At 30.6% G+C, this 18577-nt stretch overlaps 1 protein-coding gene across 2 annotated transcripts in view; it reads left to right on the top strand.

Annotated features, from left to right (window-relative positions):
* The first annotated feature begins 2538 nt into the window (after positions 1-2538).
* LOC129981293 (fibroblast growth factor receptor 1-like) overlaps positions 2539-18577 on the top strand; it is an 84159-nt gene continuing 68120 nt past the window's right edge. For both annotated transcript variants that reach the window (XM_056092069.1, XM_056092068.1), the window contains exon 1: positions 2539-2761. The gene's annotated coding sequence lies outside the window, so the exon portion shown is untranslated. The remainder of the gene's footprint in view (positions 2762-18577) is intronic.

Consider the following 18577-nt stretch of genomic DNA (forward strand, 5'->3'; position numbering starts at 1 on the left):
CTTCCAAAAGTATTCGGGGGCCGCGGTTACCTGGTGGTAAGGCCTCGGCTTGTGAGCCTTAAGGTTTCAGGTTCGAGACCCGATTTCACCGAAGAACCGTCGTGCAAGGGGGTCTGTTGCACGCTAAATCCGTCATGCCAAACGTCCTCCCGCTGGTGTGGTGTAGCGTGGAGAGGGGGGTGCCAGCTCAGATGTTGTCCTCGTCATCTGACCGCGGTTCAAAATTACGAAGTCCGTCTCAAAATAGCCCTGGTGTTGCTTTACAACGGGACGTTAATATAACTAAACTAAGCCAAAAGTGTTCGGACATTTTAGGAACTTTTTCAAAAACATTGTAATTAGAATTCAATTCGAAACAAAAAGTAAATAATTATTCGTATAATCTCCATTCGATTCTGAATAAAATCAGATAGAATGCTTTTAATATTATTTAATTCTTTTAATAAAAATGTAGCTGCGAATTACCATTGAAAGAAAATATCACAAACATTTCCAGATATCAATTTTTTTGGATATACCATAGAAAAAATTATAATTTGTTGCTGCTTTTTTTCTAAAAAAAAATTCTTTGTGGAAACATTTAAATTATGGTTTGGAGTTCACATTTGTTAGTTAATTTAAATTAATTTTTACATTAGTTAATTTTAGATATTTGTCAATTAAATTAGATATTAGTTAATGAATTTTAATTAATTATTTTTGAATTTCAGAATATATGAAACCTTTGTTTTTGTACAGCTTTCACCATGAAATTCTTTATAACATAAAGGTGTTTACATTTGGCTTAATAAATTGTTATTCGAAATACAAGAAAATGAAGCTTCAAAAACTGCCACAAAGACAAATCTGTTGCAAAATACTTATTTGACAAAAGACAATTCTTTCAAAAGGCTATTGGGGATGCATTTGTATCAAAATCTTGCAATCTTAACATCCGCCTTATCAATATTTTATTTCTTCTTTACTTTCTCGTGTACGAAAAAGAGAAAAACTGTTGAAATGGTTAGAAAATTTGAACTCAAAATTTTAACAAAGTTTCATGTTTCAAACTTCCTTGAGTTCCCTTTCGAGCTAGACGGAGGAAATTTGGTATATGGATTTTAGACCAAAGTTACAGATATCTATTACGTTTTGCCGGGAGTCCGTCTGTCTGGCTGTCTGAGTACTATTTGAAATCTGGGTCAAATTTTAAACCAAATCCGCCAAAACATCAACCATTTTTCGACCTGCCCTTTCAGGTGCAAGTCAAAGCAATAATTCAAAAATACAATGATTTAAATTAATGAACCTTGTAATCACAAATATCGTTTTGTATCAAACTTTGGTTTTAATAGGTCGGAATAAAGACATCCAAATATACATATTGCAACGACAGATTCGGCATCAATGCTAGATTCGCACCAAAGATTTGTATTTTGCAACTGTTGTTCACTTTTGCTACTTAAGCTATTCGAGACCTATCCCAAGGTCCATAATTTTAGAAGAGGGAGGGAATATGAGTGAAAATTCAGGGGAAGGGATCAGCCTTTCATTTTACGTCATCTCTATTTACGTTAGTAAAAAAAAATTGAACGAGATTTTGAAATTTTTTTGGGGGGAGAAGGGAATAAAATTCTAAAATTTTGTTGCACAAAAATAAATTTACACCATATTAAAAAAATTTTAAAATTGTCAGCAGCTTAGAAATGCAGTTCCTTTTTGCATTTCGACAATTTTTAAATACCAGTAATAATAAATATTTAATACATAAATAAATTAAATCCTCTGAACCAGCTGGTCAAAGACGACTAGTAGTGCTAAGAAATTTCCTAAGTTATTTTTTTATATAATCTTAACTTGCACGTGAAATTTAATTTTCTCCTTATGGGTCCAAATTTATTTTAACTTTTATCTTTGGTGTTTTATTATTTTATTGTTTTTTTAAAGCTTTGTTGAATGAAGAATTCTGAATTGGTTTTACTGTATTTCAAATTTTTGGTGTTATGGCGTATCATTCATCAAGTAATTTTACTCAGTTCTCTTTATGTTTCAGTATTAACATCCTCAGGTATAAGAAGCAGAGGAAAATTTGTAATTTTGGTCAAATATCTTTTCACTGACACAGTCACAGTCATCAGCTCTTTGGAGTAGATTGAGTCTGCTAGGATCTCTGTCAAACAGTGGCGTAGCTAAGGTAAAAGTGTTCAGGGGGCATTAATTATTTCTCTCCTTTACTCCATTCGCATTTTTTTCAACAGACAGTGAGAGAGATTGGTAAGGAGGTATAACTGTATCGAGCACTGTTTATTTTGCAAAATTACTGTTTACTTTAGAACCGTAAAAAAAACAAAGAATACCATTTACACAATGCCTCCTTAACCTATTGTTCATGACATTTACATCTATCTCTTTTGCCGCCATCTTACTACGCCACTGATTTTCATCCGTGGATCCTCTCCCTAATAAATCCGCCAAAGGAGGACACAAATCGCCAAGAAGAGGATTTGGCGCGAAATCTGGAAAACTTTTTCTTCCCGTCGTAATTGCTGCACTCGGGGACCTATCGGAAGGGTCGGAAACTTTTTCCATCCTCTCCCATTCCTTAGTAGTTCCTCTTACTCACATTGCTGTGGGCTTAGCTCAGAAGAAAGTGCGAGTACTATTTTGTTGTGCAGAAAAGTGCCGTGCTCTAACAGTGACTGTTTTTGCGCTAAGGATTTCTTTTTTTAACACTTCGAGCCATAATTGTCAGATTGGATGTGTACACGATTACGTTTGCAATGTAAGTAGTGCACTTGATTTCTTGTCAAACATTTGTTTGTTTATCATGTAAATAAGGTAGAATTTTGTTCCATTGGGTGGATGGGTATATAAAATTATAAATTTAAAAATCTTTTTAAGATGTATATATAATAATGTATATATATAAGATGTATATATAATTTATATTAGAATGAAGATTATATTAATTTCCTTTCTTTTTTCTCCTTCTAAGAAAAAAGTTCAATGTTTTGGGCGGGGGGGGGGGTTGAGGGAGGATGATTAAATTGTGAAGTTGTATTGAGAGGATGAAGATGAGTGGGCTGTAAAGTGTAAATATAGGTTACCACTTATCTGTGCAGAATTATAAGAAATGTCATCATACATTAGAATGGTATTTATGATTGACGCAGTAATTGATAATGCATGGCACATGCATGATTTATTTAGTAAATTATAATACATGAAAAATATGATTTATTCAATAATTTCTAATGCATAAGAAATATTTGATTTATTTAGTTAAAAGTACAGGATTTACTTAAAAATTTGTATCGCATACGAAATTGATAATTTATGCATGCATTTCTTAATGCAGGTTATAATTAATGTATGAGAAATACATGATTTATTCAGTATTTTGTAATGCATGAGTATGCTGTGATTTATGGAAAGTTTGGAATTTATTGTTTGTAAGACAATATCTTGGGAAACCTTCCTGTCATTGGAATGAATGCGAAAAAGAAAATTTTAAAAATTTTACAAATGAAAGTCATTTATTTATTATGTAATCATAATTTTTTATTAGGCTCATATATACGACCCGAAATACCTAATTAATTATTTAAACGCATTGCTTTCTTTTAAGCTAGCTTATCACATTTTGAAGAAAATTTTCAAGATAATGCATGTTAAATGAACAATTTTTATCAGCTAGTTTATGACTCAATGACATAAATAGGGTCGATGCATTATATGTCTGTGTTATTGCTTTCAGCATTCAACTTTCTTTATTATGCTGAAAAATAATTTTATATGATGTATTTGTTTTATATACAAGAAATTATTTTTTATATTTATTTTTGAATGGAGAATGTGCACAAAGTAACCTGAAAAACCTCATTAAAGAAATAATAATTTTAAATAACGAAATCAGATACACTTTCGCCATATATATATATATATATATATATATCCAGAAATGACCGTTTATCGCCAAATTTCTGGCCAATTTGGCGGAGGCCGTATACTGGAGCTGAGCCTATATATATATATGCATAAAAAATTGGATTTTATCTGGAATAAATGATACAAATATCGTGCATGTACTTATTAAAATATGCCTAAAACGTTCAAATCTTGGATGCTGTCTATTATTCTATCATATTTTATATGCAATGCTTAGATGAATCAAAATATTGTTATGTGTCTTAACGAAATCAAGGGGAAAATTTAATTAAAAGTAAAAAAAGACCGGAAAAAATCGAGAAAACGTTTGAAAGTTACCAAGAAATCCATATCTGTATCAGCATTTATTTTCCTCCTTTCTTAGATTTAACATAGCCATAACTTAATATAACAAACTAATGACTTTTTGTTATTTTCTTTGATGTAATATTAATCGGGTATTAATCTTTATTCCCCACTTCTGATAAGTTGTATATCGAAACTAAAAGAAAACTATCATTGACATTTTTTTTGGAGTTTTTTTCCTCTGTTTATATAATATATGCACTATCATTTCAAGAAAATGTACTTTATTTTAATTGACCAAGATTTTTGAAATAAAAAGCATTTTAATTCCAGAGGAATTTTTCACTTCATAAAAGACAACAGAATGAATTCTGATATTAAGTTTTATAAAAAAACAAACCAATCAGTTTGGTCGTTTCTAATTATAAAACGACGCAAAAACGACAAAGGCATTCAAATACAGCATTTTGTATTCCGATTGTATTCAACAATGACTTTTTTAACATCAAGAAAATACCTCAATTTATCAGTAATTTGCGCAGTCAAAAAATCTGACTAGTCCATCCATCAATAAGTATCAACTAAACTGCTTATCAATTGTTTATAACTGCTCCTAATTGATAGCAGACGGGGTTCTGGAATCACTCTAAGGAACAACTCTTTCTAGCTAATCCAAGACTTTGATATCACCGCCTCTTTCGAGAAATGTTTTGATGACCTGCCCTGTCGCATTAACCTTTAATTTGGTTGTTGTGACCAGATAGAAAAATCAGAGTCTCTTGGCGAAGTCATACTCGTGAAAGGAGGGGTCAAAAAGTAAGATGACAGTTGGCGAGATTATGATGAATGACCTTGATGAGATCCACCTTGTTTCCGGAATCGTATGACCACGGCGGTCAGTGTGTCTTAGGGCATGAAAACTGAAGACTTCGGAGATTAGGAGACAGACACCCTGAGAAGTGAACTCAATCCCCGTGGCTTTTCTCAGAGGAAATGCCTCATTTATACTTTGAGGGGTATAGGAGTATACATTGAATGGGAATACTGTAGAAATCCAATTCTATTTTAAACGATTTTGAAAGGCAATTCATATATAAGTAATGATCTTTTATACGTATTTTATGGTGTGATTTATTTTTCATTTGTGTAAATCTTATTTTGTTAAAAAAAATTTTTTCTCCTTACGTTTGTTAAACCTAATTTCATGAATCAAAGCGAAGTTTCTTTGTACGTTCGATGACTGTTTTTCTTAACCTCTTAATTGTTTTTTTTTATAACCTAATTAGATGAGATGCACTGTCTTATTGATTCAATTAAGAATTTTATAATACTTCAGGTATTGTATACTATGTGAAATTTTTTATTATAATAGATTATGAGTTTGAAAAGCAATACTTCATTGCTCGTAAAATGCAGGGGCACGGCAATTAAGGTGTTAAAATATGGGCTGCATTTTATATCCATTTTATTTGGGTAATTGGAATTCTGCTATTTATTATGGTAATGTTATGAAAATTTCTGGGAGAATTTTTGCAGAACACTGCCCCTCCCCGAAAATGAATAAAAAATTGTTTTTAATGTGTTTTTTTTTTTTTTTTCGATTCTGTTTTTTAAGTTGTGCGCACATTTTATGATCCGATTGATCCGATTTCAGAGAAAACTTTTGTGAAAAATAACACAAATTTCTTAAATTACGTTGTTATTTTTTTTTTTTTTCTTCTCTCAATTCTGTATAAAATTTTTGTGCACATTTTATCCTCAGGTTTATTTTTGGCTCTTCACGCGGCAAATGATAATTTTATTTTTACAATCACCCAATATATTTATTGATTTGCTTAAATATTCATTGTATGAATATTTTAGATAGCTATTAGCTGTGTTCGAATTTAGGGTGGGTAACAGTAAAGTTGACACATACTGCTTCGTTCTTTGAAAATGACTTATAATTTTTATTGCTAGGTAATGGCAGAATTACACTATTTCCAGCCTTATCATTAATATATATTATTTATCGATAAATTTGTCAAAATATGATTTTTTAAAAAAAATACTAAAATTTATTTTTTAATAAATTAAGGTGATAATGATAAAAAAATTATTCCGAAAATTTTTGATAGTAAATTCTAATATAATATTGTTAGAACATTTTTTGCTATACTTTCGAATATTTATTAATTGATTTCATTTTGACAGTTTCATTTTATTTCAGAATGACAAATATTCTGTAACTTTTGACTTTGGAACATGTATTTTCCATATTTCATTGAAAGCTTTGAAATTCATTTTAAGATTTCCAATTTTAAAATTATTTTTGTCTGAAAATTTTTATTTATTGATTCATTGATTTTTCTTAACACGCATGAAAAATTCTTATCGATTTAATTTTAAATTGCTCTGAGACTTATGAGGGTTATTGTAGACCAATTAACAATTAAATTTTCTCGATTGATTTAAATCGTTGTGTAAAATTACGCCATATTCGTTGCAATTTTAGGAACTACGTTGTAACTATACATAACCATATCAGTTATTTCTAGTAAGGCGATTCATTCAGTTCTTTCCGTTTTTCACTGAAATTATAATAATTGTTTTAAGACAGAGATTATGTGCACCAGGAGCTAAGAATTTAAAGTGAATTTTTCTTTTCTCTTTGTTCAGTTCTTTGTAAAACATTTATTTATTTATTTTTGCAAAGAACTGAACTAAGATCCATGGATTATTAAAAAAGAACAAATTTTCAGCTTGAAATGACCATGTCTAATATGTTTTTAAAAAATCCTAAGTATAATTAATTATATAATTACTACATTACATATGAAAGTGAGATAATTAAAAATATTGTTGAAACTTTATTAGACTTATAATAGACGAAACATCAATGCGTCTTTACTTCTTTATTAAAATATTTCAATAAATATCAATTTGTTTGTAACTCTTTATTATAGCATTTCAATAAAATCAATCCGTCTTTATTTAATTACGTGCCTCATTTGATGCCCAGCTTATTCGTTAGAAATATTGAGTATATTAGTTTTAATTAAATATTTTAGACATAACCTCATTTTTATGATTCATTCATTGAAGTATTTTCAAACATCAAAAGTATTTTCAAATATCGCCATATTAAAAAGTGTTAGTTTAATAATCTTACACCTCTTCTGTTCATTATGTGCATGAACTATCCTATGGGAGCTAAATCCCACGGCATTACATTGCTATTACAAACGCAACTGCTCGGTTCATCTATCTTTTTCTCGCGGTACTGAAAATTTTCTTTATACCCCGCGTGTAACCTACTCAGATATTGGAAAGAATAGTCTTTCTTTCATTTCTTTAAATTTTAACTTCAGAAGAAAATCCCGAAATCTAATATTTGATGAAATAATATGAAAACAGTTTGAATTTTACTATGGCAATGAATTCTATAAATAAAAATTATGCAGAAAATTATATAAAAAAAAACACCCTGTTAAAATATAAAAATACCAAAAAAAAAAAAACTTTGCAAATAAACTGGCATCATTAAAAGGATAAATTGTTAAATTTTATAATGTTAAAAAAATCAGTATTGTTCCACAATAATTTTGTGGCACAATTGTGACACAGGAAAATGCAAAAATGATGAATTTTAATTGAAATTTTAGAAAAGTCTTTTGAAATGCACATTCCCTTTTTACAAAGTGTAAATTTGATGACTATTGCATAAATGATATTCTCCACAAAACCAAAATAGACGCAAGCGTGCACACACACACGCGCGCGCGCACACACACAATCCTTTATTATTACCAGAGATTAAGGCAGGGGCATACGAGGTAGTTACCCCGGACTCCCACATATCAGAGGGGTCCCCAAATCGAAGAGGATGTTTATTTTACGTTTCCTTCTTTAATGAACGTTCTTCATTACTGAAGTAGTGAAGCAGAAGAGGGGGCAACGAAGTTTTTGCTCCGGGCCCCAATTAAGCTAAGTCGGGCCCCTGGATTTAGTATCACCATGAATTTACAGTTATTCTGTTTAAAAGTATGTCATTATGTAGGAATGTGATACCCTTATTAAGACATTAGGAGAGATTTAGTACTAAAACTTAAAGCCTGAATCCATTGAAATCCATTCTTCTTTAACAGTTTTCAAAAACTATCTTTCCTTCATTTTTTTTTTGTTGCATTAGATGACAAATCTTGGAACACCCAACCTCTGAACTGAATTACCACTCAATCATCATTCATCCGGAACTGGATTCATCCTCAATTGTTCTCCGTCCCGATTAATTGTGTCATCCACTCGATTCTTCGATAAATCTGATGATCCTGACTCACCAGTTGCGCAGAAGAAAATGATAGCATTTCGAGTCGTAAAGGCTTAGCATACAAATTGCAAAGGAATATATAGTTTAAGTTTTCTGTCTGAGCCTATTCTATCTGCAGTATTTGAAATTAAGGGCACAAATAGGTTTTTGATAATTGCGCTCGTTTGATGAGTTGTATCCATCAAAAAGATGAAGAACACATATTTGGAATCAATTCAAGTACTCTCTGATTAGCAGTAAAGTTGGAAAATTGTGCTAAACGCTGTAAAGCAAATCGTTAAATAAAAAGGTACCAAATTTGGAACATAATTATTTTTTTTTGGTAACCAATACTCAGTTAGAAAAGGTTTTCAAAATTTTAAAGTAAAAATGAAACGAAATTTATAAAGTTTCTTTTCAATAATTTCTGAATATATTATTGCTCAAAATCCATTTTTACCTCATTAAAAAAATGTTAAAGCTTTTTATTGATAGGGTATTTATTTCCATACAATTTTCTCTGATTTTATTTTAAAGAGTATTTTAATGCAATGATTTTCATTATTTTAAGTACTTGACGTTGCGATGAAATTAAATGCATTTGTTTGCACACCACATTACAAAGAATAAATTTTAAAAATTATAATAATAAAAAAAACAGGCTAATGAAGCCTAAAATGTAAACCAGTTACAATATTTATGACCAGAGCTTCGAGTTTCCTTAAAATTTTTAAAATTATAACTAGAGGATTTCGCCTCCTGCTCACTTTCTCTCCGCAACACCGATGTTGTCCGATACTGTTTGCGATGTTCTTCAATTCTAGTTAGAATTTTTTAAAACTCCACTGGTCATTCGTTCAATGCTGTAAGCTTAATCTTTCCATCATGAGAACATACACTTTCTGATCGGCCTTTTTCCGATTCAAAATTCAAAGCCCCACAATGAGAACATTCTTTGTTTTTATCTACAATATCTAAATAATTTATCCAATATCTATAATCATCAGTTTTTTTTTTTTTCAACTCGCCAGATTCTATCCCAATCTTTCTTGGCATATTTTCTCCATTTGATAATCCCATCGCTATTAAAAAAACAATGCAGGTTAACACGTATTGCTTATTTATATATTCCGATGATGGCTAGCCAAGAGTCGAAAAAATTCCGTTACTCTAACTAGGTAAAAAAACCCCAGAAAACCATTCATCAGTCTTGCCAGAAACGGTGTTTCTAAAAATAGAATTAACAAATAATACTGTTTTAAACTCATATGATGCTAATTAAAACTTTACTTCTTTGATGTCACCATTCAAGTGCAATATAAATACTTACTATGGCGTAATAATAGTATTTATTAAATTTTTCCCACAATACTGGCTGAAAAAAGCTCAAATGTCATGGGTCAGGTGACTCGCTATCTACCATTTACAAAACGAATAAAACGCAATGTTAACATAATTTCTTTTTGCGTAACAGATAACAAACTAAAACTGACTAAAAAGATGAACCTTCAAATATATCTGTGTCAGTAAACACTGAAATGGATGTTTACTTTCAAATACAACTGAAAGTGTTCCCCATATTTGTTAGAGTTAATATGACATGAATCCCGCAGTAAATGGACACCATGGAAATATTTTTATGAAATACTTCCATTAATAACAATTAATTGAATATAAAAAATTACAAAAGTTTTTTTTTTTTTTTTTTTTTTTTTTTGCAGCACAAACCATTGTTCCTTCTTTCTATATTTGGAGCATTCGTTAATACGAACTCTAATTCCTTCATAGTCCTAATAGTCCAAATCAATTGCTCTTTTTCCTGGAAAATATACCTAAAAGTTATGTTGCTGAGTTGGCTATCCAAAACTGGCTGTTAACTTTATATCCGAAGATGTTCCTGGATAAGGGATGGAGAGGGGTGGGGGAGGGGTTGGTAGTTTTATTATTGGCGTTTAGAGTTAAACAAAAGAAAACTATTAATTTGTAGAAAAGTGTGAGATAAAAAAAAAACGGCAAATGTTATACAGACCTATAAGGTAAGTTATATAAAGTGATGATAACTTAATTAGGCGAAAAATAATTTTACAATAAGAGAAAATTGGAAAAATATAGTTTTTTTTTTATTTGTGAGAATTTTTTAAATTTCTACTTACATATATGTTATATAAAAGAGAATAATTGGTAAAAATCGATATTGGTGTAATTTTACGAAATAACTAGATCGATAGGGATGTAATTTTTTGAAAAAATATACTTTGCTGGAAATACCAGTCATCGAAAAATACATGCAAGTAATTCGTGGATAGGAAGCAAAGACTTTCACGCTCGCGAATCCTGCTTCTTAATGTTCTTCGTGGTGGTTTTGGCTTCGGAACCGGAGGGTTTCAGATTCGTGACCCGATTCCACCGTCCAGATCCGTCGTGTAAGCGGGACTGGTGCACGTTAAACCGTCAGGGCCAAACGTCCTCCCGCTGGTGTGGTATGGAGAGGGGGGGATGTCAGTTCAGGTGTCATCCTCGTCTTCTGACCGAGGTTCAAAATTACGAAATCCGTCCCAAAATAGCCCTAGTATTGCTTTAAAACGGGACGTTAATATAACAATTTCTTAATGTTCTTCGAGAATAAATCACCTCTATGTAAAACTCTTCCCATTTTCAGATTTAATTTGCACTTTTTTTTAATTGAACGTTATGACACCATTTATGATTGTAGAACAATTCTTTTAGAATCTTTTTTCTTTTCATCGGGTTCCGACTGATAAAAAAGTAATAACAAGTGTTTTTCCCATAACTTTTTTTTCTGACAAAGTTTTATTTTTCAAAACGTAATATCGATCTGAAATTTGTACCAGTTATTCACTTCAATATAGCACATTCTTAAATATTCGCTCGAATTGAAAAATAAATCATTTTCTTAACTTTTCATTTATTTTAAATTTACTTCTTACCTAATTAAATTATCATTATTATTTTTATAGCTCATTTTAAAGATATTAATAATATCTACAATTTTTTAATTCACATCTTCCTTTAAGATAAATAAATTATTTGTGAGACAGGAAAACCTACAATTAAAACTTTCACTCCTCTCCACCCCTTACTACCCCCCCCCCCCCTCTACACTTCCAATTACATCTCTGAGTACTAATCGGAGACCGGATTTGGACAGCCATTTCACCTACTTAAGTCAATAAAATTATTGTTTTGTATTTTATCCCCATTTCGCTATTTTTCATGCCTGTCCGTCTGTATAAAAATCAGTTTTTGAATTCATTTGATAGTAATTTCTATGAATAGTTTCTCCAGTTTCCTCTTTTTTCATCATGTTCGCATGTTGGCTGATTCCATACATTTTTTTATTTATTTTTTTTTTTTTTTAACCAGAGTTTGGGGAATATAATTCCAAAGCAGAAATCGAAATATTCAAAATGCTTTTTGAGAGGAAACAAAAATAATAATAATAAATAATAATAATTTTCAAACAAAATCTTCCCGTGAAAACATTAAGAAAGCCAAGTAACTGATTTCGAATGATATGTTAAGTATACTAAAGCTTGAGCAAAATAGTTTTTGTAATCATTAAATCAATAAGTTATAAGCAAATATGGTTTTTGTCTTTAAGAATTCATTTTTTTTTTCGTATATTCTTCCAGTTATCTGAATATTCGATTATCCGGATTTGGTCCCAGTTAATCCAAATAATTGGGGTTCTACTAAATTTTTTGCATTGACGATCCAGAAAAAAGACGATTTCCAAATATAGCTAAGCCTTCAATAATGAAATAATTGACGGCTTAACTAACTAACTTAACGGTTTAACTAACAAAGTTGATAGAAGTAATCAAAATATTTGCAAATTACGGCGTATTCTTTCGACCTGCGTAAAGTTTTTTGATGAGATTTCATGATTTAATACATCGCCTAAATTATACATATTGTAAAAATGATATGTATAATACTACATTCGGTATTTATCGAGTCCACATGTTTCATAATGACACTTCTAGTTGCTGGCTCATATCGTAATTTAAACTGTAAAACATTAACAACCGTTTCAAGTTTTAAATTTCTATTTGGAATAAGTACAATGCATTTAGCCTACTGTATAAATGATGTTTGCATTACAAGTATAGCACATATAGTTGAAGATAGATCTTAAAAGGAGCAAAAGTCTTGATGACACAATGCATACGCATCAAGTAAAAGACAAGAATGTAAAGATGGTACAGTGTACAACTAAGTTTTAAATTTCTATTTGGAATAAGTACAATGCATTTAGCCTACTGTATAAATGATGTTTGCATTACAAGTATAGCACATATAGTTGAAGATAGATCTTAAAAGGAGCAAAAGTCTTGATGACACAATGCATACGCATCAAGTAAAAGACAAGAATGTTAAGATGGTACAGTGTACAACTAAGTTTTAAATTTCTATTTGGAATAAGTACAATGCATTTAGCCTACTGTATAAATGATGTTTGCATTACAAGTATAGCACATATAGTTGAAGATAGATCTTAAAAGGAGCAAAAGTCTTGATGACACAATGCATACGCATCAAGTAAAAGACAAGAATGTTAAGATGGTACAGTGTACAACTAAGTTTTAAATTTCTATTTGGAATAAGTACAATGCATTTAGCCTACTGTATAAATGATGTTTGCATTACAAGTATAGCACATATAGTTGAAGATAGATCTTAAAAGGAGCAAAAGTCTTGATGACACAATGCATACGCATCAAGTAAAAGACAAGAATGTTAAGATGGTACAGTGTACAACTAAGTTTTAAATTTCTATTTGGAATAAGTACAATGCATTTAGCCTACTGTATAAATGATGTTTGCATTACAAGTATAGCACATATAGTTGAAGATAGATCTTAAAAGGAGCAAAAGTCTTGATGACACAATGCATACGCATCAAGTAAAAGACAAGAATGTTAAGATGGTACAGTGTACAACTAAGTTTTAAATTTCTATTTGGAATAAGTACAATGCGTTTAGCCTACTGTATAAATGATGTTTGCATTACAAGTATAGCACATATAGTTGAAGATAGATCTTAAAAGGAGCAAAAGTCTTGATGATACAATGCATACTCATCAAGTAAAAGACAAGAATGTAAAGATGGTACAGTGTACAACTAAGTTTTAAATTTCTATTTGGAATAAGTACAATGCGTTTAGCCTACTGTATAAATGATGTTTGCATTACAAGTATAGCACATGTAGTTGAAGATAGATCTTAAAAGGAGCAAAAGTCTTGATGATACAATGCATACTCATCAAGTAAAAGACAAGAATGTAAAGATGGTACAGTGTACAACTAAGTTTTAAATTTCTATTTGGAATAAGTACAATGCATTTAGCCTACTGTATAAATGATGTTTGCATTACAAGTATAGCACATATAGTTGAAGATAGATCTTAAAAGGAGCAAAAGTCTTGATGATACAATGCTTACTCATCAAGTAAAAGACAAGAATGTAAAGATGGTACAGTGTACAACTAAGTTTTAAATTTCTATTTGGAATAAGTACAATGCATTTAGCCTACTGTATAAATGATGTTTGCATTACAAGTATAGCACATATAGTTGAAGATAGATCTTAAAAGGAGCAAAAGTCTTGATGACACAATGCATACGCATCAAGTAAAAGACAAGAATGTTAAGATGGTACAGTGTACAACTAAGTTTTAAATTTCTATTTGGAATAAGTACAATGCATTTAGCCTACTGTATAAATGATGTTTGCATTACAAGTATAGCACATATAGTTGGAAGATAGATCTTAAAAGGAGCAAAAGTCTTGATGATACAATGCATACTCATCAAGTAAAAGACAAGAATGTAAAGATGGTACAGTGTACAACTAAGTTTTAAATTTCTATTTGGAATAAGTACAATGCATTTAGCCTACTGTATAAATGATGTTTGCATTACAAGTATAGCACATATAGTTGAAGATAGATCTTAAAAGGAGCAAAAGTCTTGATGATACAATGCATACTCATCAAGTAAAAGACAAGAATGTAAAGATGGTACAGTGTACAACTAAGTTTTAAATTTCTATTTGGAATAAGTACAATGCATTTAGCCTACTGTATAAATGATGTTTGCATTACAAGTATAGCACATATAGTTGAAGATAGATCTTAAAAGGAGCAAAAGTCTTGATGATACAATGCATACGCATCAAGTAAAAGACAAGAATGTAAAGATGGTACAGTGTACATCTAAGTTTTAAATTTCTATTTGGAATAAGTACAATGCATTTAGCCTACTGTATAAATGATGTTTGCATTACAAGTATAGCACATATAGTTGAAGATAGATCTTAAAAGGAGCAAAAGTCTTGATGATACAATGCATACGCATCAAGTAAAAGACAAGAATGTAAAGATGGTACAGTGTACATCTAAGTTTTAAATTTCTATTTGGAATAAGTACAATGCATTTAGCCTACAGTATAAATGATGTTTGCATTACAAGTATAGCACATATAGTTGAAGATAGATCTTAAAAGGAGCAAAAGTCTTGATGATACAATGCATACGCATCAAGTAAAAGACAAGAATGTAACGATGGTACAGTGTACAACTCCTATTATTCGAGCCCTATTTATCATAATAACTTTAAGGAGAAACAAAAGAAATCGGCAAACAAATCTTTAGGAGTAAGGAAAGTGTTTGATTTTTTCCCACGAAAATATTTATTGATGAGATCTTGAGAACAACTGACTGACTGATATTTTCTAGCAATGATACTTTAATTCTGCAATTAAGTATGAAAATTATCTCTGAAATTAAGTTCGTCATTCTATAATTTATAATTAAATACATCATTTAAAGTGTTTTTAGATATTAAGACGAAGATTTTCAGATTACAAACTCATCTTTTATATCGCATCGGATGTTCTTGAACTATTAGTCGGGTTCTCAAATTGGGATAATGTAAATTTATATTGATAGCCTCAAAAAATGTACAGCGTCTTAAAAATTTTTATAAGAAAAATCATTAAGAAAATTATTTTTAACACTAAACATTTCATTAAAATATCACAAATAATTATTCAAAATTAAATTTTCTTTGAGCATTTGTTTTTCAACTGCAAATTTGTTATTAAATTTCGAAATGAAAAAGGGACATTCAAAATTTTTACCTCCTCTAGAGAAGTCGTTAATTGAAAAGTCTAAACAATAATTCTTCTGTTACAGACAATTGGGAAATTTTTAGCATCTTTACTTGGAAAGCTTTAGTCTAAATACTGTCTAGCCAACGAAGTACTATTTATTTTTTTTAATCTTAAGAATCCAACCAATTTTTAAACAATCTCATGCAGAAATAGTAACATACTGTCTGGCGACATAATATGAAAAGAAGCATTCATTGTCTATTAGAAAACAACTGATTATCAGTCAAAGAATTCTGATCGCAGCAGGACTAGGACAGAGATAAGTGAATCTTTCATTCATTGACTTGGAGATATGATAAGCATAATGTATTTACTGTCCATACGATAAATCTATTGTCTGTTCGTAAAGTCTGTCAAGATTCTATCAAGTCGTTCAAAACTTCACAGCTAGTTTCTTGGGTTGATTTGAAGGCAATAATTTTCTTTTTTAGGACACATTTTCTTTGGTATAGTTTAGAACAATTATCGCCTCAAAAACGTCTAAACCATTTAAAGTCTCCTCTCAAATCATTTTATTAACTAAGCTTCTTCCAAATATTGAAATTTCAATTATCTGATGGTTCATCAATAAATATTTATAAAGCGAAAAGATACAAATGGTATCGGATTTATAAGGAATTTTGCAAAATATGTTATTTCGGATCTGAAAGGAACAATCATACTACTTTATTTTACTACTAAACTGTTTTTTCTGTTAAATCTATTCCATTCTTAAAAATTAAATTAACCTGTTATTTCTATTCTACATTTTACTACTAAGTCGATTTTATTACTAAATTTACTGCATTTTACTACTAAACCGATTTTACTACTAAATTTACTGCATTTTACTACTAAACCGAATTTACTACTAAATTTACTGCATTTTGCTATTAAACCGATTTTACTTCTAAATTTAATACATTTTGCTACTAAACCGATTCTACTACTAAATTTATTACATTTTACTACTAAATTTACTACATTTTACTACTAAATTTATTACATTTTACTACTAAACTGATACTATATATTTCCCTACTAATAATGACAAGGAAATATTTTCACTAGAAAGAATGATTAAAATATAAGATATAAAGTAACATTAGCATTTAAACAAGATTAAGTACTAATTTATTTGTACTTTTCAACTTGCTACTAGTTCTGTTTGTTAAAAGATTAGTTTTAAAATCTTAAAATGTAATAAAATATTTAAACTTGAAATATTATTCTAGTTGACTGATATTAGGAATTAGAAAGAAATGAGAATTGTGAATGGTTAGGGATCTGATAACTACTAATCGGGATTTATCGTTTAAAACATTTGTGATTTAAATAAAACATTACATTCAACGTAAAGACATTAAATAAATATTCAATCGTAAGTGAACAAAAAATTTTCCAAAATAAATGTTTTATCAAAAATTAATTAATTAATTTAAAACTATCATCTCTTTTTTCTTAGATGACCGAATTCATTGAACATTGATTTAATAATTAGATGAGATTAAGACCATCCTGAAGGAGTTTAGAGGCGCTTTATAGAATATAAAAAAAAGCTTACAAAATAAAAGTTTTATGCCAGTATTATGTTTGAATAAGAGTGCAAGAACGGAACATCATATCGAAAAATACGCCTTCGAGAGCAACTAGAAGAGTAGCAAGGAGAAGTAACGCCCGAAACAAAATATAGTTTATCTCGCTCTCTCATTTTCCACTATAAAGTGACAAAAACAACAACAACCGAACTAACTATTTGTTTCCATGATGCCTCCTAAAACTGCCACCAGGGACAACTGTCCTACTTGAGCCCCGATCAGTGCGCTATTACTAGTTAATTGATTCTATGTCTACCGAATGAGAACTTGGTGAAAACTGGGGAGTTATTATTTCTAAATGCTTTAAAATAAGATTTCAGTTTCTGTTAATGGGTTTGAGAATACCGCAACTTCACTATTCCGACTCTCCTTTCCGAGGCATACGGATTAAATATGACTGACATGACCACCACAACAGCATTATAGGCGACTAAGACTAAGAGCCATCACCGGCCACGGTACAAACCTTCCCGTGGGAAGCACGTTCCGTTAGTATCGTAAGAGATGGCCGACCCCTACCATTTTTGTATCTACCCGGTTGGCGAGAACCAACCACCTTACCGGAAGCTTCATATCTGAGATGCCCCCCTCCCCTTCTTGGAGGGAGATGGTCAGAGCATACAATATATATTCTTGTTTTGAAAATTCAGCTGATGTATCATCTATTATCAGCAACTACTTTTTTTTATTAATTTAATTTTTGTATTGCAGTCCACAATTGTTAGTAGAACATAACAAGAAAGCTTTTACTTTGTACATGGTAATCAAATGCGTGTAGATATTATTTGCCAACGGATTCTAAAACTCTCAGCGCTTTTGCGCATGCGTTAGGATTAATTAGACAAAATAGGGGTGAAAGGAAAAAGAGAAGATGTTTGCATTTAACAATAAAGTAAATTCGGGAAATATGTACATCTTTTCATTTCTCACCCCTTAGTGAAATAGAATCGTCGAAAAGTGGTCGTCTCAGAATATTGAAACAAACGTATGTATAAACACGCTTTTCAAATCGAAAATTACAAATGTTTAGATATAGGTCCCCTTGAAGACTAAATTTCAGGAAGATGACTTTGGTGGTCCCAGTTTAATTAGCAAAGTTTAATTGAATTAATATCCTATTTTGAAGTAACATGTGGTTTATTTGGGGACGAACCTGGAGATATGGAACCGTAGTCAAATAATCAGGAAGACACCTGAACCAACACAAAGGAAGAGAGGGGGCGGGGGATTGCAAAACGTTTTCGAAGGAAACGAGATTGCGAGTAATAAGAGTTTGGGTACCCATGCTGAGGCTAATCCTTG

The sequence above is a fragment of the Argiope bruennichi genome, chromosome 8 (assembly GCF_947563725.1).
Source record: "Argiope bruennichi chromosome 8, qqArgBrue1.1, whole genome shotgun sequence".
Lineage (NCBI taxonomy): Eukaryota > Metazoa > Arthropoda > Arachnida > Araneae > Araneidae > Argiope > Argiope bruennichi.